Source organism: Gobius niger (assembly GCF_951799975.1).
Source record: "Gobius niger genome assembly, chromosome: 13".
NCBI classification, from domain to species: domain Eukaryota; kingdom Metazoa; phylum Chordata; class Actinopteri; order Gobiiformes; family Gobiidae; genus Gobius; species Gobius niger.
The window spans coordinates 33,393,139-33,419,359 of record NC_136864.1 but is presented as its reverse complement, the minus strand read 5'-3'; the positions used below and the strand labels follow the sequence as shown (position 1 = coordinate 33,419,359).

The 26,221-nt window shown below is 43.6% G+C and overlaps 1 protein-coding gene across 2 annotated transcripts in view; it reads right to left on the bottom strand.

The window, feature by feature from the left end:
• LOC306973224 (cadherin-12-like) overlaps positions 1-22,771 on the bottom strand; it is a 129,698-nt gene extending 106,927 nt beyond the window's left edge. For both annotated transcript variants that reach the window (XM_079570116.1, XM_079570117.1), the window contains exon 1: positions 22,667-22,771. The gene's annotated coding sequence lies outside the window, so the exon portion shown is untranslated. The remainder of the gene's footprint in view (positions 1-22,666) is intronic.
• Between the last annotated feature and the right edge of the window lie 3,450 nt (positions 22,772-26,221).

Here is a 26,221-nt window from a genome sequence, read left to right as displayed (position 1 = left end):
GGGGCGTGGTGTTAGTCTGAGGGGCGTGGTGTTAGTCTGAGGGGCGTGGTGTTAGTCTGAGGGGGCGTGGTGTTAGTCTGAGGGGGCGTGGTGTTAGTCTGGGGGGGCGTGGTGTTAGTCTGAGGGGCGTGGTGTTAGTCTGAGGGGGCGTGGTGTTAGTCTGAGGGGCGTGGTGTTAGTCTGAGGGGGCGTGGTGTTAGTCTGAGGGGTGTGGTGTTAGTCTGAGGGGGCGTGGTGTTAGTCTGAGGGGGCGTGGTGTTAGTCTGAGGGGGCGTGGTGTTAGTCTGAGGGGGCGTGGTGTTAGTCTGAGGGGGCGTGGTGTTAGTCTGAGGGGGCGTGGTGTTGCAGCTGTAAACCCGACACTTCTCTCTCGCTGTTTGAGCGTGTTTGACAAAGCAGAGCGGCTTCACATGGAAAGATCGAAACTGTTGAGATTTTAACATTTCTCTGAGTTTTAAAATGGTCAAAATCGGTCCAAGGACGGTTGAGAAACATCCTGATAAAGTCCTCAATCCGAGAACCAGGCTGTTTAAATGCACACGCCATGAAAGGAGATCATTAACACATGTGTTTCAAAATGTGTCAACAATGTTGTTGTTGAAAATTGACTTGAAATTGAGATATTTAGGCATTTGCCTCTTCACACAGCGTTAGTGTCAGAGCCAGAGGAGAGAGGAGGAGAGGGGGAGTTAATCAGAAAGGGGAGTGTTGCATAAAACCCCCATTATCTCCATTTCTAGAAACAATCAGTGATTTTGATCCAAACTCTGTTTAGCCTAGATTTCTCAGGAACCGAGGCATGTAGAATCAAACTGTTTTCACCGGAGAGCCGAGTCTCACCTTTCAAACGAGCCATAGCATGTGTCCATAGCTCTAACACAGAGTATGCTATGGTGCTACAAATATCATGAAAAATGTTTTGGATTGTTGGCACTCTGCAGCTAAATCCCCAAAACAGTGAGTGGCTGAATGAGTGGTCAGCATGGCGCCTCTACTTTCGATCATGGTGGTCTCTACAACGCTTCAGGATCGATAGTTTTGTAGATGTTCCGTTCAACAATTGATCCTGGAGCGTCTTAGAGACTTTGTGGTTGTAAACCCAGCAGAAGAGATTAACCATGAATCAGAGTAAACAGTATTAGCACGTTGACAATTCAAATTCTCCCAAAGAACAGCCCAAAGTTTGCGTGTTACAGGACATTCTGATGATGTGAACTACAGACGAACACATGAGAGGCAGGATGTTCTTTCTCGCCGCCTGCTCCATAATTAAAAGCAATTCTCCCTGAACATGTCAAATGTGACGGAGAATCATCCCACAGAGACTGTCAGCTCTCCACCTGCCAGAGTGCACCTGAACGCAGCACCAGGGCCCAAGGTGTGAATGAACAAAGTAATACTGACGTTACAGGAGACTATCAGAGCTCCCTGTACTGAGCGCACCTGAAAGCAACACCAGGAGTAACCAAGAGGCGTTCAAAGCAGAGGTTTCACAATAGATCATTTTGATGGACAGGTCGCGAAAATATGTCATGGGTTGTTGCTATCACTCACTAATTGACTCGCTAATAATCTGTAAATATATGTCAGTTTTTTTTTATTTAGGTAACATAAATGTGTTGCAAAAAATACATTAATTCGACTGGACTTCTAGTTTGATTCGATGTAAATATACGCATTCTGCTGGTGTTTAGATTTAAACCTATTATCTTAGTCTGGGGGGAGGAAAATCATTGGATACATGTAAATGATTTCTGAATAGATTCATGGAACAGAAATGCAATGAAAGTAGGAAAACCACAGTATGAGCGCTCTCTGCGGCATTGTTACTGTGAGAAGAGCTCACAGAGTGAGGGCAGCACTGCAACTGTCGTTTCATCTTATCCTTTCAATCCGTCAACATTACGGAGGCCTTCAAAATCTCTTTGAGAGGATGATTGACAGGCAGAGTAGCCAATCAGACAAACCCATGGTCCGTCCGTACCAAAAAAAACCTACCAGCTTACCCAAGTACAAAGTCATGTAAACCAAGGGATAAAACGCAGTGAAGACTAGAAGACAAAGACATCTCCAGCACTAAACTGTTACTTAGAAAGAAGTTCTGAAGTTAGACCTGAATGACGTGACGTGCACCTGGGATCGTCCCTAACGGTCCGGCTTTTGAACAGACAGATGGAGAGGCTAGCCGATGTGTCTGTCAGAATACAGCCCCAAGCCCCTGGCTGTAATTTGTGAGGACTTTAAAGACGAAAGAGGAGCTGCATCAGAGAGTGTGAGGGCTCTGTTCAGGTCAACTTCAACTGTGGTTGGGTCAGAACCAGAACTGGCTTGGGTCACATTTTAAACTAAACTAACTCACACAGACATTCTAAGAGTCATTGTGGAGGCGCTTCTACTCCATCACAGAATGTTGAACGGGAAGAAATTCTCTGTTCACGTGCAGTCTTGAGGTACATGTGAACACATTGTTTGATCTCCCAACGTCAAGTGTAATTTTTAGGCAATTTTACAAAGCTTTGACTTTGGTTTGTTGGTGAGGATGAAGCTGGACATCCTCATCATCATTCCTCCTGGAGGATAGTTTGTTGGATTTAGAAGCATGTGTCGGACAGCAGGATGAAAGCCCAGCTGGTGGACCCGTCCCGGTGTTTGATGGGGTCGGGGGGGCCCCAGAGGAGGCACTGACTGTGGGATGACTCCTGTACTCTGGCTGACTTCTGTTACCGCTACTTTACAGAGGCCTGATGAATGCCAATGACTGACCCCTGCTGGACCAAGAACTGAAGATGAGGGGAAAGGCTGTCAGACCTATGATGAAGGGGACCAATCAAGCACCTGTTGTCCCTTGTTTTGAGTAATCTTATTGACACTCTATAGCAGAAGTGCCACCTGCATGTTAAACAGACACCCACAGCGAATGGCAAAAAGCGTTATGTAAAACACAAGATGCCATCAAGAGTGCTGAGACTTTCTGTAATGTCCAATCTGAAGCACCCAAACACCTCACATGCATTTTTAGCCATAGGAGAGCAGCGCACAGTGCTGCTGGAATACCCCAGTCGACATCCACATCTGCGGTCACTGCTGCCCTGTCAGACCCACTCACCGCGCACACCCCACACCGACGGCCTGACCTCTCCTCTCGGCCCCGCTCTGCCCGGACATCTGTGGACCTGACTCATTCAGGCTGGACCGAGCGGGGACCTTAGCCCATAATGCAGCCGCACATTTCACCTTTGAATGTGACAAACAATATTTCTGATGGTGTTTCGTTGGTGAACTTTCTGACCTTTTCAAAAGCATCACGGCAGATTTGATCAGCCTTGTACGCTTGACTGAATTTTGTTTTGGAAGACGAACCTTTACAACTTTTATCAAAGCAACAGATATGGGAAATATCCACTATCAGGGGAAGGCAACGTAAGGCCCGGGGCCCATATGCAGAAGTAATACTGCTTAAGTCATAATAATGGAGGACCAGGCCCTGAGGGAACAAAGCACCCCCACACCAGGATTCTCCCTGCACCATACTTCACAGCGGGGATGGGGTTTTGATGTTGGTGCTGAAATTAATCCACAAGATGTTTTGCAGAAAGACCTTAGAAATTCACAACAGCATGTGAAGAAGTAAGTATGTATTAAATATCTGTCTGATCCTTCTTATGCAGCAATACCATTCATGGACCATTCCTCTTTACAAAACTGCTGCAGTTCAGTGAGATTCAGGGGGTGTACTCACTTATTCCTCCCTGCCCTGTGAATGTTTACATGTTATGGCCAATATAAATATGATCAAATGTAAACGTTTGGGTGGTATTAGTTTAAGCTAACACTGTTAACTCATTCTTATGATTGTGATGAAGATCAGACAACATTTTATGACCAATTTAGGCAGAAATGTGAAAAAAATCCACTTACTTTTTTCTTTCCACTGTAAATTGGTCTAAATTTGGTCAAAACTGGATGTAAGCCATTTCCAAACCAGAAGCTCACCTAAACTTAATGTTCTGCTAAACAGAAATGAAATGATCTGTAGTGATGTTAAAAAGACGGACATTATGACCAAAGTTTGAATTAGGGCACAAATACGAAGAGTAAATAAAAGAGTAGAGGTAAATTTGGTTAATGCTTCTATAGCGCCTCTTGGGACATGTTCTGAGACATCCCTCTCATGATGTCACAGCTGCACTGAGATGTCACACTAAGGGCCCAATCTTGTTTTTCAAAACACAGACTAGCACACTTTGTGTTCTTGCCACTCCAGACTTAGCGCATTTAAGTGGGAATAGTTTGACCTGTGAGAACCTGTACTGCTTAAAGGAACAGGCCACCATTTTTCCATACTGAGATATGTTCTTGCCTGAGCTTAGACGAGTTGATACGTACCTGTCTGGTCTTTGTGCGTGCCCTCAGTCACGCAAAACGACCAAAGATGTTGTTAGCATTTGGCCTCTCCCAATGTATTCCTATAGCTCCAAACGGGGGTGAAGTTGGAAGCGACCACGCTCTTCCACGGGCACAAAGACCAGACAGGTACAGAAGAACATATCTCAGAATGGAAAAACGTTGGCCTGTTCCTTTAAGGAAGAAAAGGCAGCGCCATGTAAACGAGGAAATGAATGTCAGCGCTGCTCCCATCAGAGCATTATTATTGTTATTAACATTATAATAGGCTACTTGACCAAATAAGGAACTGAGAGTTTCAACGGTGTTTGGAGCAAGTCTTATATTTCCAAATACATGGATAGACAGTGCATTTGTTCGATTTCAATTAGACAAATGAGAAGGGCGCGGCGGCTGACAGTCCTGCACGGACCGAGGACACAGTGGCCACATATGTCCAGTACATGAACACACGGTGGGATCCACACGCAGAGCAGCAGCAGCACGGAGCCCCTATGCCACTGACAGTACCAAACACATGATTACAAACACTTTAGAAAAGGACACATTTGCATTTATTTTTCTCACTGTCATGAAACCAGAATTAACTTTATCTTATTTATTTTTTAGGTCAATTAAAATAAAAAATAAAAAATACCTTTAAACAATTTGTTAAAGCCCAGATGACGATGTCATGATGTCATGACCTTGGACTCACCAGTCTGGTTCATCCTTGAGTGTAATTTCAAGACTCTTGAAGGTTCAGGTTATTGGTTAAAACAATGATTGAAAAGTCGAGTCATCAAACAGATCAGAAAGAAGGCGGGTTCTGTGTCCAAGATATGAACGTGCTGTGTCTGAAATGTGAAGATCAACCCGGGGACAAATGCAAACGACCTGTCATTATGAAGCAAGTCCTGCACCGACATGGGCTGAGAGGGAAGAAGGAAGGGAAGAAGCCCTTACTCCATTAACTACATCAACCATTCGCTATTTAAACTTGAGTCGCAACAAACTGCATTTCCTCTTGTGCCGAAGCATCTGACTGAGCGTATCATTGAGCGCGTGTGCATGTTTGTCAGCACACTGCATTAAAAAGTCCTAATCCTCCGAGGAGCTCATTTATAACTTCTGACGTGGAGCTTCACTTGACACCGGTAATTAGCATCTGAATCTAGAGTGTTAGTGTTTTCCACAGTATTTCATATGGGCCGTGGGAGTCACAGCGACGTTGATTGATCAGGAGAGGTGTAGGAGTGAGACATCAAAGCCCTGTGATTCAAGCGCGCTCATATCGATGACTCGTTCTCTGTGGCAAAGAAATCAATCAATGTTTATCATGACTTTTTCCACCACATACGTGTGTTTAAAGAGGAGTTTTATTTAAAGCGGGGGTGTTCTGCTTTTTTTAGTCCCATAGCACCAGTCTATATCTCACTACAATGATGACAAACCTTCTGTTGGTCTGTAAATGCAGTAAATTAGAATAACTGCCTTGTATAAAATGTCTCTCTCAAAATGGCTGTAGTGAATGTCTTGAAATAGGCCTCTGTCTCTTTAAGAACCTCTGAGCCTTTAGACACGCCCCCTCCACACGCTGTCTGTGGCATCAGTGGGGAGGGGGTTCTGCTGAGGAGCAGTGGTTGGTTACTCGGCTGGTGACCAAAGCTCAGAGGCGTCTCCAGGAGGTGGGGGCGTTCCTAGGAGGACTCAGGCAAAGCTATCCCTAAAATGGCCGCCATCAGAGTTTTTACAGATGACTCAAAAATACGTGAATGTGCCAAGGCAACACTTCAGCCATGTTTTTAATGAGGGAGTGACAGAATAACATGATGTAAAGCTTGAAAAAGTTGATTTTACATAATACCCCCCTTTAAGCTTCTGAGCTGGTCTTGTATGGACGACCGTGGCTCAGATGGTGTGAATGGGCGAGCGATGGAGAGCACAATATAAATGTGACCATTTACCATTTGTGTAATTGACGAAGAGGACTTAGATAAATCGTTAACTATAAAAAACTTTTAAAGCAGTACTAAGTAACTCTTCCCCCTAGAGGCCATAAGCGCAACTGCAGGTGTCGTAGCAAGTTACGATTTTTTAATTTATTAATTGTCTTGGAGAGTAAATACGACGCTGACAGGAAAGGCGAAGGCAGAGAGGGTTACTGTGCATCCAATTATACAATGGAAATATTTTTTTTCACTCAAACTTGGCTGTAAATACTGTTTAAAGTGACGTTAGCCCGCAGTTAGCTTTGCCCGTTAGCATGTTAGCTTCTTCTTCGTGATTACATTAGTGTGTATTGCTTTCTCGGCACCGGGGGCAGTCAAGTTGCAAACATGGTTTTCTGGCCAGAGACACCAGGGGGAGATGAAAGACCCTCCAATCATCCCATAAACACTTGTATCACCCCCACAGGGACTACGGAGAGGGTTTATTAAGGTAAATAAGTTACTTAGTACTGCTTTAGAAACTATAATACTGTAAGGGCATGCGTGAGCAGATTAAAGTAAACTATGATAAAGACAACAACAATTTGAAATAGAACAACAGTGTGAGCGTAATTACAGACGTGCAGGTGCACAGAGTGCAATAGAGCAAAGCACATGGCTATAACTGATCTGGTTATTGTTCATGAGTCTGATGGTGGAGGGCGGGAGGTTTGGGTCTGGATAGACCGTAGCCTCCTGCCTGAGGGGAGAGGGATGAATAGTTCATGTCCAGGGTGAGAAGGGTCAACTGTGGTCCGACCTATACGCCTAACAAGGTCTAAATGGGCCCTGGACCGAAAAAGGATTAAACCAGGTCTAAACATGTCCTAGACAGAACCAGGACTAAACCAGGTCTAAACATGTCCTAGACAGAACCAGGACTAAACCAGGTCTAAACATGTCCTAGACAGAACCAGGACTAAACCAGGTCTAAACATGTCCTGGACAGAACCAGGACTAAACCAGGTCTAAACGTGTCCTGGACAGAACCAGGACTAAACCAGGTCTAAACATGTCCTGGACAGAACCAGGACTAAACCAGGTCTAAACATGTCCTGGACTAAACCAGGTCTAAACATGTCCTGGACTAAACCAGGTCTAAACATGTCCTGGACAGAACCAGGACTAAACATGTCCTGGACAGAACCAGGACTAAACATGTCCTGGACAGAACCAGGACTAAACCAGGTCTAAACATGTCCTGGACAGAACCAGGACTAAACCAGGTCTAAACATGTCCTAGACAGAACCAGGACTAAACCAGGTCCGCAGCGTTGAACTACCTCCTCATGGTTTGAAAATGGCACAGATCAGGATAGATCCACATGGGGCAAAACTCTGCATCGCAACTTCATTAAAAAGCACTGAAATGAACAGGTTCATCAAAACTGCATGAATTACACGACACACGACTCAAGATCTGTTTTGTGAAAAGCTCAAAAGTCACTTTTTCCATAACAGCATCCATCTTCCACAGACATCTGCAGCCATCATGCAAACACATCAATGACTATAAACCTAAACATGGTCAAATCCCCCCATAACAAATGACCTGCAGGAGTGAGCAGCATTTTAACAAGTAATGATGAAGAGGAACGTCAAACCTGTCCACACTGAACCAGAGCCGCGGGACGAGGGAGCAAGGAGGCAAGGATGTAGGATGCAGGGAAAGGAGACAGGTGCAAATCCCCGAAAACCCACAAGTCATCAATCTCCCGGTGAAGTGGAACAAGCCATGCCCCATTTGGAGGTGCTGGCTAAATGCACTAGCGCCGCTCGTTTCCATTCATCACAGGCGTTTCCGCGAGCCCTCCGACAAGCCATACATCAGCAACTACACGGCGAAGGAAGATGTATACAGTATGGATGTTTACACTGTAACCTTGGAGCAAATGAAATTCCCATCCGTCACATGTTAAGTGGCCGTGAGTGTCGAGTGAGGAAGTGTTCAGAAATGACATCTTGATCGGAGAGGCACATTCAGCCGATTCTCAGAGCTGGGACTCAAACCCACGACACAGATCAGCTGCACTTATTGGTAGCTTTTTAAAAATGATGTGATCAGATAAACTGCCACCACCCACCTTTGACCTTATAGACATTTCTGTGAGCAGACTCAGAGGTCGGGGACATACTAGTTTAGTTTTTGTTTACATAGGGCCTCATTTCCTAGTTATCCTGAGCGTTGCTGATTTCTGGAGATTTTTTTTGGTAATTCATGCAGTTCTTCTATTTGAAGAGTTACGTGGTGCTAGGCTAATGCAAGGCTAGTGCATTTCTACGATATCAGCTAGCCTGCTTTAAAAACAGTCCATAGAATCATGTTTGGAATATAACTGACCTGCATCACATGAATGATCGCATTTTGAGGGACTATTTCCTAGCAGATCACTCCGCCGCCACATAGCTTATACAACCACGAAGCTGATGCTGCTCAAATATAAGGTATTATAAATGCAAAATGGTTAAAATGATTCTATCCACACAGACATGTATATGGTTAGTCTGGTGTTATAAGTGATTTGCCTCAGGTGCTCTGTGGAGCGGGTCACACTGTTTTTAATGCAGGTTAGCTGATATCGTAGAAATGCACTAGCCTTGCATTAGCCTAGCACCACGAAACTCTTCAAGTATAAGAACTGCACGAATTACAAAAAAAAATATCTCCAGAAATCAACAACACTCTGGACAACTAGGAAATGAGGCCCTATGTCAAACATCCTGAAATATCCCTAAGTGTCTATTCTGTTTGTGCAATAAATCATGCATGACGGTCAAACGATGTTTAAAGGTAGTAAACAGTAATTTTGCGGTGATTGACTGAGGGGAGGGGCCAGTGAGTATAAAAGAGAGGCGCCCTCTCTCCCCTCCCAGTCTCCGTTGGTCTGCCTACAAGGAAGGTAATTATGAGCCTTGTTTAGCTCAATATTGTAAATATTGTGTGCATTGTAAATATTATACATAATATATTGTTTGTTTTGTTGTAGTACACACCTTGGGTCGCATGTTTGGGAACGTCATTGTACAATGTAAAAATAAAAGGATACTAACACTACACGCCATACGAGCCTCGTCACAGTTAACGACTAAACGGGTCTCTATGTCCTGTCATCAAACCTGTATGATGTGAGACTATATTATAATATTTTACATTTATCATCTTTCCCCAATATCATAAAAAATAGGCACAGTGTTTTTTTTCATATGTTACATTGGTACATCAGCTGTTGTTGTGAGTTGAGTTATTTATATAGCATGCGATTCGCAGTCTTGGTGGATCCATGTACTCGGACTTCCACAACTTCCAAACCCTGAAATCACCAGAGAACAAAAAAACAAGTGGAGGTTTTTAGGACTGAACCCACAATCGTCTCTCTCAAAGATGCCTCGACCACCAGAAACACTTACGCCATCCCCCCACCTACTTCCGACAGTGCTGTCCACTGAAGCCGACTCCCCTGTCATCATGTGGGCTGGACGAGTCCGCGCTGACAGTGATTGATCGGGGGGTAAAGTGTGGGAGTTGAGACATCAAGGCGCTGCCAGCCCGGAGAACATCTTTGATTTGTACCGCTTTAGGAAGCGAGTCGGCGCTGACCTCTACTTCCCCTTGGTCCGCCCTCCCCAGAACACGCAGGCTAATGATGCTGGGAACTTTTGTCGATGAAACTTCTAGGAGGCCGTGCGGGATTGGGAGATTGAAGCACTTGGCGGAGTCGAGGGTCTATATACGCTAATTAGTCAATTGGATTGTTTTTGTTCTCTCTAAACAGTCATCGATGAGCTCAGAAACAATTATCTCCTCCAGAGTCGTGCCCCGCTTCAGTCGATGAGACAAATGGATGAGTTTACGGGGTTGTCATGTCACGGGAAATGTACTGGAAAATTGTCGAGACGTGACTTTCAGTACACAGGTCTTTACTGCATTGAACCCGTCAGGTTGATGTAAAAGCCCGGATAAAAACTGAACTAGAGGAGACAAGGTTGCGTCCCTCTAGGAAATACGGCAACACTTTACATTACGGGCCGGTAAGTCCTTGGTACTTACAGTGGTAAATACTAGTAATAATAGTGGTACTTGTTTGTTTGTTTGTTTGTTTGTTTGTTTGTGTAGTTTATTTGAGCAATTAACATTTTCTCTTTCTCCAGAGTTTCACAATCATACAGTTAATGGAAGCTCAAAGGGAGTCGACTGAAGCAAAAGCTTATAAGTGCCGACCCCTTGTTCATGTACGAATGAGATGAGAAGTACTTCTAGGTACTTATCGTGGTACTTAAAGGATACTATAGTGAGAATTGCAAGGTATGTACTTCTAGATACAGTGGTTCATGTTTTCCCTAATGCTGTTCTATGTTGTTTTAAAGTCACACAATCCAAGAAAATACTTCTGTATGTAGAAGTACCACATATACAAATATACAATATGCAAATTAGCCTTGGCTATAAATGTTGTAGTGTGGTACATGTTTATTGTTCACACATGTCCCTATCAAATAAATGAATAAATAAAATAAATAAATATACTATCTATGAATTGCTGCTGTAGTATCCTTGAATTACCAGTAAGTACCATAGAAGTATCACTGTAACTACTAGAAACTATCCCTTAAAACACCAAAGTAAATAGAAGTACAACCTTCATTACTAAGAGTTACCACTGTATCTCTTAGTAATGAGAGCTGCAGTAGTAACTCTGTGACTCCCTAACCCCAATTTAGTACCACAATAAGAACATAGAATTACCACTGTAAATACTAGGACTTAATAATAACAATAGCAATAACAATAATGATAATAATGCATTGGTTTTATATAGCGCTTTTCTGGACACCCAAAGACGCTTTACATTGCATTATTCGTCCAGAACATACTCAGTGGTGGTAAGTAGCCACAGCTGCCCTGGGGTAGACTGACGGAAGCGAGGCAACCATCGGCCCCTCCGACCACCACCAACCACTCACTCACTCACGACATTGGCTAGGCTTCCTGGTGTGACTAAACGGTCTCCCATCCAAGTCCTGCCAGGCCCGTCCCTGCTTAGCTTCCAAGGTCTGACGGGATTGGGCATCGCAAAGGCGGTATGGCCATGACTTACCACTGTAAGTACCACAAGAAGTACCACTGTAATTACCACTGTAAGTACCACAAGAAGTACCACTGTAATTACCACAAGAAGTACCACTGTAATTACCACTGTAAGTACCACTGTAATTACCACTGTAATTACCACAGACTTACCGGCCCGTAATGTAAAGTGTTACCGGAAATACAAATGATGATTACACTCCATCAGTTTTGCCTGTCACTTTCATAGTAAAGGTGGGTTTGCTGTCACTCAATGGTACAGAGTGTCTCCAGGATCAATTGCGTTGTAGGTTTTCTGTTAGCAGTGAAGACAGTTGATCCTGGAGCAACATAGAGGCCACTGTGATGAAAAGTAAATGTGCCATGCTAACCACTCATACAGCTGCTGGGGCACTACAAGGCCAAATACGCATTTTTTTCTGAATAAAATGTTCCATAATGGACCGTTGACAAGGGAAACTTGCAAACACATCAACAAAAGACATACCAGATTTCACTCATTTCCATCTGCAGTCCCTAAGAAGTCGATATATAAAAACAGAATATGTATCAAATCAACAATATATTTCTTAGAAAGCAGCAAACCTTTGGAACATTCTTCCAAACGAAATTTACAATATAAAAAAAACCCTGAAATCCTCAAACTGGATTCATTATGATCGCTTCAGTGCCTTCACAACAAAGCGAACATTAACATCATGTTTTTTTGAAGTGGGATTCAACATTTTCCACGCTCTGAGTTCTGGCTCTTCTGGCAGAAACATAGTGTCCTGAGAGCTCAAAACTTTCCCCCAACTTCTATTCAAAATTATTGCCAGCACTAAGTTTATCCGGACTGTCTACTTTTCAAACTTATAACATATTCAAGAACCTATAGCATCTATGAGACAGGCACTTGCATTGAGAGGCAAAGTAAGTGTCTTGGTATGGGGACGCTGGGAGACGGAGACAGGTCTATAAATGTGCACATGTTATGGTGAAGGCTGTCACGGCTCACCACTCTCAGATCGCGGCGTTTACTCCCGACAGAATGACACACTCTCAGATGAAATGCGTGGAAATAGCGGCGATTTTTGAACGCATCAGCCACCTTCTGGAGACAATTCATCACTTATCACTGAAAAGGGAGATGAGACTCAAAGAAAGCACGTTTTCAGACTTAAAATGATTCTAATGCACGTCAGCAAACAGCAGGGTTCCCTGTGGGACCAGTAAGGGCCAAGTGAGGAACCTATTTCAAATGTTCAGCTAAGAACGCTGAGGTCAACCGTCTCAGGCAATGATCGATGAACTGGAGACGCCTTTGTTCGTGTCAAGGATGGGTGAGTTTAGGAACGGATTTTTGTCGAAGAATTGAAGTAATTTTTTTGCTGCTTTAAGCCCCATTCTTACAGGATTAGAATAACCCAGGGACCTCAGGTGAAAAGGGAAAATGACTCAAGTCCTCTGAGTTTCCAAGCCCACGCGAATCTGCCATGGCAGCCAAACTCCAAGGTCCTCAGGTGATTCTGGTCGATTAATCGAATTATAAACGGATCGCGATTTTAAAGGGGGGTATTATGTAAAATCGACTTTTTTAAGCTTTCCATCATGTTATTCTGTCACTCCCTCATTAAAAACATGGCTGAAGTGTTGCCTTGGCACATTCACGTATTTCTGAGTAATCTGTAAAAACTCTGATGGCGGCCATTTTAGGGATAGGCTTGCCTGAGTCCTCCTAGGAACGCCCCCACCTCCTGGAGACGCCTCCGAGCCGAGTAACCAACCACTGCTCCTCAGCAGAACCCCCTCCCCACTGATGCCACAGACAGCGTGTGGAGGGGGCGTGTCTAAAGGCTCAGAGGTTCTTAAAGAGACAGAGGCCTATTTCAAGACATTCACTACAGCCATTTTGAGAGAGACATTTTATACAAGGCAGTTATTCTAATTTACTGCATTTACAGACCAACAGAAGGTTTGTCATCATTGTAGTGGGATATAGACTGGTGCTATGGGACTGACAAAAGCAGAATACCCCCTCTTTAATAAAGGTCGATCTCAATAATCCCTTGGTGCGTTTTAATAAAAAAACACATGGAACAGGGCAGCAGGAAGTGCCCGCTTGTTTACAGGAAGAGCGTCTGTAACAAATGCCAATGGATGGTTTTGACAAAACTGAGTAAAACAAGCGTATCTCTTCATCTCATCAAGAACCATCATCCCTCTGAACACAAACAAAGTCTGCAACAACATTTGAAAAGAATCCCGACGCTGCAGCGCCTTTCATATCAAACCCAGGGAATCACTTGGACAAACTGGAAGCCGACACAGAATCTGGTGAATTTAACGATAAAATCAGCGACAAACTAGAGGTGGGAGATATATATCGTTTAGATCAGGGGTGTCAAACTCATTTTGGGTCGTGGGCCGAAATTCAGCTCCCACGGTGGGTCGCGGTCCGCATGTAATAGAGAGTATTTTTTCAATAAATGAATAATAATGAGCTATGATTTGGTCAAAGCCCCAACTTGACTGTAGCTGCATTAATAACACTTGTATTGCACTTTACAAGCCTGTGTCACAAGTTCCTCAAAGTACTACATAGTCATTATTCATTCACTGCACACTCGGTGGTGGTAAGCTGTTATTGAAGCCACAGCCGCCCTGGGGCAGACTGTCCACTTACCAAGTGGCTATATAATGTGTTGTTCATATGCAGAGCTCTTATTATGTCAGTGCCCTCTGCTGGACACGTGTGGAACTCTTCCTTTTTGGATAGAATGAGCATTCTAGTTATTCTATTAAAAATCATAACTCCACACTGGAATGGGCTAGAGACTACATACATACTACATACTTTGGAATTTAGGCTCTACAGGGCAGGGGATTAAATCATCTCGCGGGCCGGGTGTATGTTTGACACCCCTGGTTTAGACGATAATATCTGGTATTCAAAATTAGGATACCCTAATTACATCGCTATTGTGATATTCCTTTTTCACACCGTGATGTCAATTTTTGTTCATATTGCCTTGCTCTAATGTTTAAATCAATAAGTACTAGAGTAATTCTATACAATAATAGGTCAGATACAGGAAGTCAAAAGACCAACTGGACCGTCTTTGCCAGTTTGCACACATTTCTCAGAAGGATTGCAAACATTTCGTCTGAATATCGATATTGAGATATTGAAAAAAAAAATCCAGATATTCATTGTTGTCAATATCTCCCACACTCTCTACTACAAACTCACACAAACTCGTCTAATGGACAGAACAGAGACACGTAAGGAGCCGTCATTCTGTGTCTGGCACAGAACGTAGCTAAGTTCACCTCTTAACCCCCACCTGAACCGAGCACATAAACGCTTTACACAAATCTAAAAGCTTCTTGAAAAAAGTGCCCAAATCTTGACAAAAATAAAAGGAAAACGAGGATGAGACCACAACACAACAATGACCCTATGAAAATGTGACAAAAATGCAATGACAACACAGCAACATCGCAAGGAAAAAGATCCCTTTAGATCAGTTTTGTAGGTCTTAGCTTTCAAATTATTATCAGAGAGATATAGAGATGTGCTTTGAGGCTGGTTGTTCTCTGGATACAGAGTGAGTCATCAATTCAATAGTGGATCTGTGACTTATGGGACTTTCCTTTCGCTTTTACATCGGCAGCGACAGCTCTGTTGCCCGAGTAAATAAAGCCATTTCTGGATTATAATTGAAACTAAGAGACTGAAGCAGAACACTGCAGAAGATCAGTGGTCTCTCTTCATAACTATCATGATCTTAATTTGCCTTAATTCTGCCTTAATTTGCCTTGATCTTAATTCTCCTTCATGTGAGCGCTGCACAAATTGGTCGCACATTGAACCCTGTTTAAAAAATAAAAAAGAACTCAATAAACCTGGTGATTGTTGATGATTGTTGAGTGCAGGACTGGAAGATATGGTGCCTGTGTAGGTGCTACTAAAGTAGAGATGTTCTTGCTAGATTGGGCTATAAAGTTTTCAGCTGTAATGTAATATCGGCTAAAGATCCCCCCATAGACTTTCACACTTTTTATCTTCCACAATGGACACAGGAGTCGACGGAATGGTGCAATGTGAAACATCATTAAAGGGATATTTCAGGATTTTTGACATAGGGCCTTATTTCCTAGTTATCCAGAGTGTTATATATACCTGGAGATATTTGTTTTTTTGTAATTCATGCAGTTCTTATATTTGAAGAGCTTTGTGGCGCTAGGTTTGTGCTAGGCTAGTGCATGTCTATGGTATCAGCTAGCCTGCATTAAAAACAGTGTGACCCGCTCCACAGAGCACCTGAGGCAAATCACTGATAACACCAGACTAACCATATACATGTCTGTGTCCATAGAGTCATATTTGGAATATAACTGACCTGCATCACATGAATGATCACATTTTGTGGGACTATTTTCTAGCAGATCACTCCGCCGCCACGTAGCTTATACAACCACGAAGCTGATGCTGCTCAAATATAGCTAGCCTTGCATTAGCCTAGCGCCACTCTTCAAATATAAGAACTGCATGAATTACAAAAAAAATATCTGAAATCAGCAACACTCTGGATAACTAGGAAATGCCTTATGTCAAAAATCCTGAAATATCCCTTTAAATGAACGGCTCAAAGGTGAGTTTGATCTACTTTTTATTTTGACATTAAAAATCTACGATGTCAAGGAAGAAAACTAGTTCATACAGTCAATACAGTACTTACACACACAAAAAAAAAGACAGAGCAACAACCTGACCAGAAGTATACATACATTTACTTGATGAATGACAAAAAATACTTCCGAGGTTCGAGCTGCCAGGAAACAGAGGGCTGAAGACAAAAGACCAATGCTGCCTTTGAAGTGAAGGGAATTTGAGCGCTGACATGAACAGGTGCAAAGCAAAGGAGAGCGGTTACTGTCAGGTCAGAGCGCAGTTACTTGTATTTTTGCCGTACTCCTGTAGCACCAGACGGCGCAGCGCGAGAACAGCAGCACACCGTGTGCTCATGTCAAAACAACATCTTAAGGAAACCCCCCCTCGCTCTGTCCTCGCTCTACAAGTGTCTCTGCACAACACTTGGAACAGTACAGGAGAGAGCGCATCCATATTGTATGAACCAGGAAATCCAGTCGGAGAGTCAGAATACTGGACACCAATGTGATTCAGGTTTACTTTATAAAGCTGCCACAGTATTACACTGCGTTCCAAATTATTATGCAAATTGTATTTTTGTGTCAAAGAGGTAGAAAAATTTTTTTTTAATGAAACTCATGGATGGTGTTGTGTCTCGGGGCTCTTTGAATCACTGACATTAATCTCAGAGACCTGGGATGATTAGTTTTCAGGTTAAGTCCAGTTAAGAAAAACTACTGAAAAAGGGTGTTTCACTTTATTATGCAGATCATCATTTTCAAGCAATATGGGAAAGAAAAAGGGTCTTTCTGCTGATGAAAAGCGTGAAATAGTGGAATGCCTTGGTCTAGGTATGAAAACCTTCGATATTTCATGAAAGATTAAGCGTAATCATCGAACTGATAAGAGATTTGTGGATGATTCAGACACACTCAGGTTTGTGCAGATAATGGCACAATGAGGACGGTTTCTGCCAGACAAACACATCAGATTAAGAGAACAGATGCTACAAAGCAACAAACAGGTATTTGAAGCTGCTGGTGCCTCTGGAGTCTCCCGAACATCAAGGTGTCGGACCCTCCAGAGGCTGCAGTTGTGCATAAACCTTCTATCCGGCCTCCCCTAAACTGTTCATTGAAGCTGAAGCAGAAACGGCTGCAGTGGCTCAGAAATACATGAGACTCATTTTCAAACAGTCTTGTTCACTGATGAGGCCGTGTAGCCCTGGATGGTCAGATCAATGGAGTAGTGAACGGTTGGTGAATGACCACAATGTCCCAACAAGGCTGTGACGTCAGTAAGGAGGGGGCGGAGTCATGTTTTGGGCCAGAGTCATGGTGAGAGAGCTGGTCGGCCCCTTTAGGCCCTTTTAGGATCCCTGAAGGTGTGAAAATGACCTTTGAAAAATATGTGAAAATATGTTGAATATGTGGTTTCTGACTGACCACTGTCTTCTATGCTACAAAAAGAAGAGCCGTGTTTTCCCGAACAAAATCATCTTCATCATGACAACGCACCATGTCCTGCTGTAAAGAAAACCTCTGCATCACTGGCTGCTATGGGCAGAAAAGGAGAGAAACTCATGATGTGGACCCCCTCCTCCCCTGATCTCAACCCTGTTGAGAACCTTTGGAGCTTCAACAATAAAAACTTCTATGAGGGTGGGAGGCAGTTTTCATCCAAACAGCAGCTCTGGGAGGCTATTCTAACATCCTGCAAAGAAATCCAAGCAGAAACTGTCCAAAAACTCACAAGTTTAATGGATTTAAGAATTTTGAAGCTGCTTCACACAAGGGCTCCTATGTTAAAATATAACTTGACCTATTGAGATGTTTTTGATTGAAATAGCTTTTGATTTCAGTAAATATGACCTCCTAATGCTACAAACTCAACAAATGACCATTTTCAGTTCATTACAAGCTTTAAAATGTATTATTATACGGCTCTTCACAACGTAAGTAGAAGCTCCGTTGATTTGAATGGGATTTCCCAACGTTCTACCGGTCATTATTTTCTGATAAAGGACCTCTGAGAAAAATAATGACCGCTGCCCATGGCAACGGAGTTCGTGCTTTCATATCACTCCGCGCGTACGTAGTAGCGGACACTCTCTGTCCCCGTCACTGAGAGAGAAGTCGGGGAATCGCTCGTGAAGTTAGCGTGAGTCTGACTTTCAATTTACCCAAAGATTCACCACCATTCCTCCAACTGCGCCTTCAACTAAGTAGCTGGGCTAGCGGCTAGCCTTGCTTCTTCCAGCCTAGCCAAACGCTGCAGCGCAACGCGCAAACTTTTGGGAACTATTTGTCGCGGAAGTCATTAAATAAACCTTTCGACCTTCATAAAAGTGTACGAAGTTAATGTTTTGTGTGTTCAGTTGGCAAATGGCCGTATAATAACCTTCAGGGCGAAACAAGACCCCTCCGCTTCGCGTCGGGGTCCGGTTCGCCCTGTCGGTGCTTATTTTCCCGATAATGACCAGCGTTCTATACATTATCCCTTACTTGAAACGATGAGTTGCATAATAATTTGGAACAGTGGATTTAGAGGTTTTTACTATATTTATTTTTGAAAAAAATACTGTTATCACTGGGGGATTTTTTCAACCACATTTAAATGATCCTCTACCAGTTAAAGACTTGAAAATGATGCTGACTCTCATTTGAGATGACAATTTAGAACATCTTAGAAAAATTTCATTTGCATAATTATTTGGAACACAGTGTATGCAACAAACTTTGCAACAAACTTTTAAAAACAATGTTACTATCCAGGCTCTGGGATGTTGAGCATGCTCTGTCAGCGGTTTATTAAAGGTTCAACAGTCACATTACAGCTCACGGTCAGAACCTCCACAGTTCAGTTTCTGAGCTTTAATGGACTTGATGGAGGATGTGAGCATTCAGATCAGAGTCTAGCAAAGCCTATAAAATGTTTTTGTGATGGTCGATAGGTCACCGTTACAATTGGCTTGTTGCACGGTATGACTATGCTAGTTCCTCTGACCTGAAGTTGTGAGCGCCAGTACTTCCTGTCTGTATTATATATATATATATATATGTGTGTGTTCAAATGTTGATGTAGGGTGTAATGAGTTCAGAGGAGACACCTGTGATCATAAAGAATTGATAGTTTGTCTTGAAGCTAAAGGCTAAAAAATAATAATAATAAAAGGCACTATTTCAAATTGTATAATGCATGAAATTAATGTTAGCCTTTAGCTTCAGGACAAAGTCAATATAGACGTCTCCTCTACGGAAATATTTACACTGTACAGCAACTCATCAACCTGCAGGAAGTGATCATCTACCAGGAACTCACTGTCCACCACAGAATCGCTAGGAAATGTGATGATTCACGGGTATAAACTAATCTTAATGGAAATTAATACGAACAGGAAGCACTAGCGCCACAACTTCAGCTCAGAGGAACTAGCGTAGCCACATTGTGCAACAAACCTATTGTTATGAGTTAAACCAACATTAGATATGAATTTCTACTTCGTTGGAAGTCAGACAGGTCACGTTTACACAAAAAAGCAACACTTTCTTGGTAGAAAATGCTGCACTGTTTAAAAACACAAATTGTCTCTTTGCAAACTCCACAAAGAACGGCCCCATCCAGGTGGGAATTGAACCCGGGACCTTTATGCTGTCTTAAATGTCTGCAGCCTTCAGTTTAGCGATTGGTGATGATGACATTCACACAGTGTTTGGGTGTGCACATACATTAGCCCGATGTGTATAATCAGATTTTTGCTCCGCGCTGCATTATTATATTTTAACTTATTAATTTTCAATCTGCAATACCCCATAATGACCAAGTGAGAAAAAACACTGACGTAGCTTTAACCTGTTAACTGCCGCCTTAGGGTTAGGAGTAGGGTTAGGGTTTGGTTTGTCTGGAGAGCTTACAGCCTATGTGCCTGTGTGATGCCTCATTTGAAAGCCAAGTTCCTTCTAGTTTCTAAAACTATGTGTGAGATCTGTGTGAGTGAACCCTAACCCTATCCCCCGATCAGTGGTTCCCAACGTTTTATGTCTTTCGTACCCCTTTGGCCTTTCAGTGGCCAACCGTGTACCCCCTCTCCTCAAGGGTGTTACAGTTTATTTAGAAAGTAATTACTTAAAAGTGGTATTTGTAAGAAAAAGGACAATGTTGCAGTCAAAATAAACCTAAAATTCTCCCAAAGCAACACATTTTACTGAAAATATAGCTTTTCCTATAAAAATATGATACATTTTCCCTTTTTTCAATCTGAAATTGTTCCAAGTACCCCCTGCTAGGTCCCCGTACCCCTGGTTGGGAAACACTGCCCCTGTTAACAGGTTAAGCATGGCAAGCATCTACTGAAGCCACAGATGCCCTGGGCCAAAGCTGTCAATACTTCTTTCAAAAACCAATTTCTTTTTACAAATTAGCGATCATGTCATTCCGTTTTGAGAAATATGCTAAATATGATGCTGATTCCACAAGGTTTACAGGCAGCAGCAAGTCAACTTCAATGACATTTAAATGCCTGGGGAGCAGAATTTCAATGCCACAAATGGACAAATCTGTGCATGTTTCGTGTGTTAAGACGAGCTTACATTTGTGGATACTCTTGTGCTGTAAAAATAGCCTGACAATGTGTGTTCCCTCCTAAGAGCTTTAATGGTAGTAGGGATCCAGTGTTCTGCTGACCTGAAGGACAGAGTTCACCTTCAGAATGGTTGCTCCTGGCTCGACTCCTAACTCCTGCACTAACCCTATTAGCAGGCTCCTCCCTCCACTCCTCCACACACACTGGGGCACTGGGCTTAACTTACTTTGGACCCAAGCCCTTCCTTCCTCACAACAAGAAGGTCCCGGGACACTTCATGTGCCGGTACTGAGGAATCTACCCCTGCATTCGTGAAGGACTGAGCCCAATCTGTGGGATCCGTCCCGGAAGAAGAGCCTTTCAAAAGACTCATTTTAAGGCAGGCTAATCTGAGAAAATAAAATGATCTGAGAGCGAATGACCAGGCTCACAGTCAGACTGTTTTTGGTTAGGGTTAGGAAAGATGATGCTTCACAGCTAGAGGGTCACCTTTAACAATCACACAGTCAAGAAACGTCGCCTGATTTCTTCCAGGCGATTCAGCAGTTGCGATCACAACTAAAGTTTTTTTCTTTGCCCCCCCTCCTCTATTTTGATGCTTTTTTCAGGAAGCTTTTACATTTGGGTAATGCCTGGATACCTGGATAATAACTGGAGAAAAAATGCTTGTGTGGGTGGAGGTAAACAGGTTAAGAACACCTTTGCAACGCAAAATCTGAAAATGAATTCCATCAGGTCAGGTTTTTGTGGATTTTGAAAAATAAAACATTTAAATGCGGATAATATTTTTTCATAGATTGTCACCAACACACGCTCGTTTGTAAGCAGCTGCTTTATGTAAATATGAAATATCTGCACAAATTATGTTCCAACCAACCTCAGTCTCCCCCCAAACTGTGGACAGACAGGCAGAAGACATTTGGCTCAGTTCTGACTTGGATTCATCAGAACTGTCCCATTGTTACAATTAAAGTAACAATTATTGAACAATTGCAGCACCAATGCTCTCCTATTGACCAGTTGCTTTCTTCAGGACCATTTTTGACTAAAATAAACAGGGTAATGGCTCATTTGAAAGCTAAGACCTCATGGTGAGTTCCACTTGATCTCGGAAGTTGGAATTTCCGAGCTCTGACTTTGACATTTCAACTGGAATGCACACCTATTTAGTAATTCTGTAATTGGGAAACTCGGGGCAGAATCAGTTCACCCGAGGAGAAGATGACTATGTCAGATGTGAGATGTAAAGCTTCGATAAACCGCATTACTTGGCAGATGTTTCCCAATAAACTTGCTAGATGTCAACGCAAACCGGAAAAGCCTTACTGCTCTGTTGAAACAAAACAAGGAAGAAGCTTGGATGAGTTTTGTCGGTCTTAGCTTTCAAATGAGGCGCTACACTGGACTACAGGCTGTATACTCTCATGTCAAGAATCTTTTCGATATGGGTAAAGCTGACACAAAGATCAGACAGAAAATGCTCTTGGTGAAGGGGTTGAATGTTAGGGCTTATTTAGTTGACGTTTCACAAACATTTCCTCAGCCTGGGTGGATTGAGCCTTTTCGGAGTCTAAATCTATGGAGAGGGACGTAGTGCATAGAGAGTATTGTAAAGATTGACACCAGTAGTAATAAAACAACAAACAACAGCACAGACTTACGCACGTTTCTCAGGGCTGCCAGTGTTCAGCAGATCATTCTAATCCTTTCCATCCCCTTTTAGAATGCGCAACATGTCCCGAATGCAGCTCCTCCACTTGTCACTTCTCTAATTGATTTAAAAGGATGGCTAAGACCCCCGTCCACCCACAACTCACTCCCCCCCTTACTCCCCTGCTCCCTAAACCCTTTGGCTTACTGCCCCACTTAACGCCGACGGATTAGCGCAACAGTCCGGGGCACTTTGCAACACAAGACTCTGATATAACACGGCCGCGCGTGGAAATGTGGGAGCTAATATATTCCAAGATGTTTAAGCGTGCCCATACCTCCTTCTTCTTCTTCGGAGAGTTCCCGCGGGATCCCGAAGCAGCGTCGGTGTGCAGAGTTATGTCCAGAATAGGTCCGTGTGAGGGGTGTATGGAGGAGGAGGAGGAGGAGGACGCGCGTCTGGAGTCAAAGCGGTCTTTATGCTGCGCTGGAGCCGCGTGTGGTGGCGTTTGCGAGAGAAGATCCGAGCTGGAAGTCCCGCCCCCTCCCTTCTCTCTCTCTCTCTCACCTCTGCATGAGTGAGTGCGGAGAGGGAATTCTCACGCGCTTCACTGACTGCGCTATAAGGACAGTCCTGTCACTTTTTCTGCTGAATTTTGGTTGGAATTTGAAGCCACACCGCGTAACGTTTCACCCGATAAATAGAAAAAAGCGTGAGCATTTATTAGTTGCTTTCCTGTTGGTGAAAAACTGTTAACAAATGATCAAAAAGTGGCACAGCTCCTCAGACCTGACGGGTTATTTCCCATTCACTGCTCCTTGAACGGCTCTGCTCTGGCATCACAGGTACTGCGCTGTTCTAGTTCCGCTCTTACCTGTCTGACCACACACAATACATCCAAGGACAGAACAGAACAGATCATCAACCTCCCACCACAATCACGGTGTCCCACAAGGCTAAGTTCTTGGTCCGCTGCTCTTCATTATCTACATCCTACCGCTTTGGTATCCGCTTACACTGTTATGCAACTGACACACATATTTACGTCTCCGCAAAACCGGACTCTGCCTCACCACCCACCACCCTCACTGACTGCAGACAATAACATCATGGTTTTCATACAACAATCCAAAACTCATTGGCAATAAAAGTGAAGTCCTACTCATTGGATCCAAGAACTCACCACATCCCGGTCCTTCAGTATCATCGCTGACGGATTTCTGGTCCCCACCTCCACTCAGGCCAGATCTTGTCACTGGCGCAGTCCGTGCACAACTCTAAACGCAACGTGGTGCACGCGCGATCTTGCGTGTGGCGCAGGTTTTGCGCTCAAGGCTGGGCCGCTAGGGAGAGGGCGTTATTTAAGAAAAAGAGGCGACTGAGGCTGGTTCATAACAAGCAGCACTTGGAACCGCTCTTCTGTGGCACATTCACATTATGTTCCTCTTTACATCGCGCCGCCTTGTCTTCTTCTTTAGAATCAATGTCAAAATTAAAACAAAAGCAAAGTTACCTTGAAAAGTCTGTTTGAACGTAGGTTACACACGGGTTTACTTTGATACAGTAGATCAACACCACACCCCTAACACCAAAACAACAACAGTTTTCCATAAATAAACCACACATGCCTCAAGTGCCACAACACCAGGTCTGATCTGAGTTTTAAGGAGACTTTTCCATCGTGTGTCAGTCTTTACCTCCTGATGATGCTCCTTGTGGAGCCACAGCTCAGTCCAAAAGAAAGAAGCGCATTTTACAGGGCGCAGAGCAACGTTTTGTTTTCTTTTCCAATTCAGCCGCTCCAAGAATCCTGCAGCTGTAGCTCACATGTTCCAAATACGCTACAGTTTTCTTGCAGCTGCTGCATAACTCTGCAACTCCTCCACAGCCGATATGACAGTTTCTGATCAGTTAAATCCTTTACATTTCGTAACTTTGCGCATTCGAACGGTAGTCTCGCCAACCAGACTCCGCTTCTTTACAGAAGAGGGTCTGGCAACACTCCATTGCGCGCTTTCAAAAGAAGTGACGCAGCGATATGGAGCCTACCGACCAATCAGAGCAGCTCCCTGCACGGGTGTCACGTTGTTGCGCCTTTGTTTTGTAGTTTTTCAACACAAGCAACCACTTCATGTAATGCTCCGGTTTGCTTGTATTCTTAAGTTTTTCTGACATAAACGACAGAAGTCATTTCCTGAACTCCGTGTGGCAGGAGCGCCTTTGTTAACGTCCGAATGACTACAACTCACATCCGCTATGTTCTCATTGGCTGCTATGCTCCGGTTGTCCCACATTAGTCCCGCCTCCAGCAGTAGCTTTTCTACGACAGGGTCGCCAGACTAGTCTCCTGTTTATTAATTAATAAACATCGGAGATTAGTCTGGATGCCAGGCTATTCGGACGGTGTCCAAGGCGAGGCTGCTCCTCTCTGTCCCGCCCGCTCATCTTGGATCTGCAGCAGCGGAGGGACACTTTTATTTCTTTAATCTTTACTAAACATTGCGCTGCATCACGCATGTTACGCGTTTACAAGAGAACACCCCCCCCCTCGCAACCCACCGCCTTCCGCAGGTCTGGGGAAAGCATGGGGAGGGGGCGGCACCACAACATCGCAATGCGAGTCTGTCCCCCCCTCCTGTCCTGCCCACTTTTTGTGCCAGGTATGACACTGAGGAGCTCCACCCGTCTGCGCAGTCGTCTGCTCTACAGCCTGCGCTAAGAACCACAAGATCTGGCCCTTGGTGCAATCTTGGACAGTACACTTTTTACCTCACACACCGATTTCACGTACAGCCTTTTCCCATCCTCGAAACATCTCCAGACTCCGCCCCTCCCTCATGCAGCACTCACACTGAAGTCCTCATCAATGCACTCGTTACTTCACGTCTGGACTATTGAAACTCCCTCCTTACCGGTTTGCCAAAGAAACACATCCACCATTAACAACATATCCAGAACTCATCACCCGCACCTGTGCCTGATCACATAGTACCAGTTCTTCAACAATTCCCCTATACCGGTCAAAAAGAGTACAAACTCCTCCTGCTAACCTTCAAAACTCTCCATAACCTGACTCCCACATACTTCTCCGACCTGATTCAGACTTAGACCAGCAAGCTCACTCCGCTCCTCGTCTGCCACCCTCCATCCTTTAATCTGACATCATGGGTGCTCGGGCCTTCAACCGCTCAGCACCCGGGCTCTGGAACTCACTCCCACTGCACATTAGTTCACTCTATTCATCTGTTTTAAGTCCCACATTAAAACGCACCTGTTCAGAGCTAGGTTATAATCACCTTTTTATGTGCTGTTGTTTTTACCCTCTTTTAATTATAAGGTGACCTTGGGTGTTAAGACAGGCAGCAACAAATAAATGTTATTATTGTTATTAAGGCGAGACACTGCAGGTGACGAGGGAAAAAAGGGAGATATCAATTTGAAACATTTGCTGGAAAGAATGTATTGCAGGTTTTGTGCCATTTTTATGTTTTCATATTTCAAACCGGAACCCGGCTTTTGCTATGAGATGTTGTAGTTACTTCCTGGATATCTCCAGCCCCGTGTGACACAACGTCAGAAAGTGAGTATGGATAACCGCAAGTTCCATTTTCTGACATGAAAATGAAGATGTCTTGGGAGGAAATAAAAATGTCCACATTGACCACTGCATGAAACATCTATGCTTTCACCTGCTGTGTGCCGCCTTAATGAACACAGAGTTCATTAAGTCTCTGTATGCTTAGTTACATACAGATGGACAAGCTATACATTTAACAGATTTAAATACAGGTTGCTTTAAGTGTCCGTATGGCCATGCTTTGATTACCATCAGCAAAAAATATCCTTTTTTGTATCAAGCTGCTCATTAAAAGCATGTTCTGTATTTCTGGAG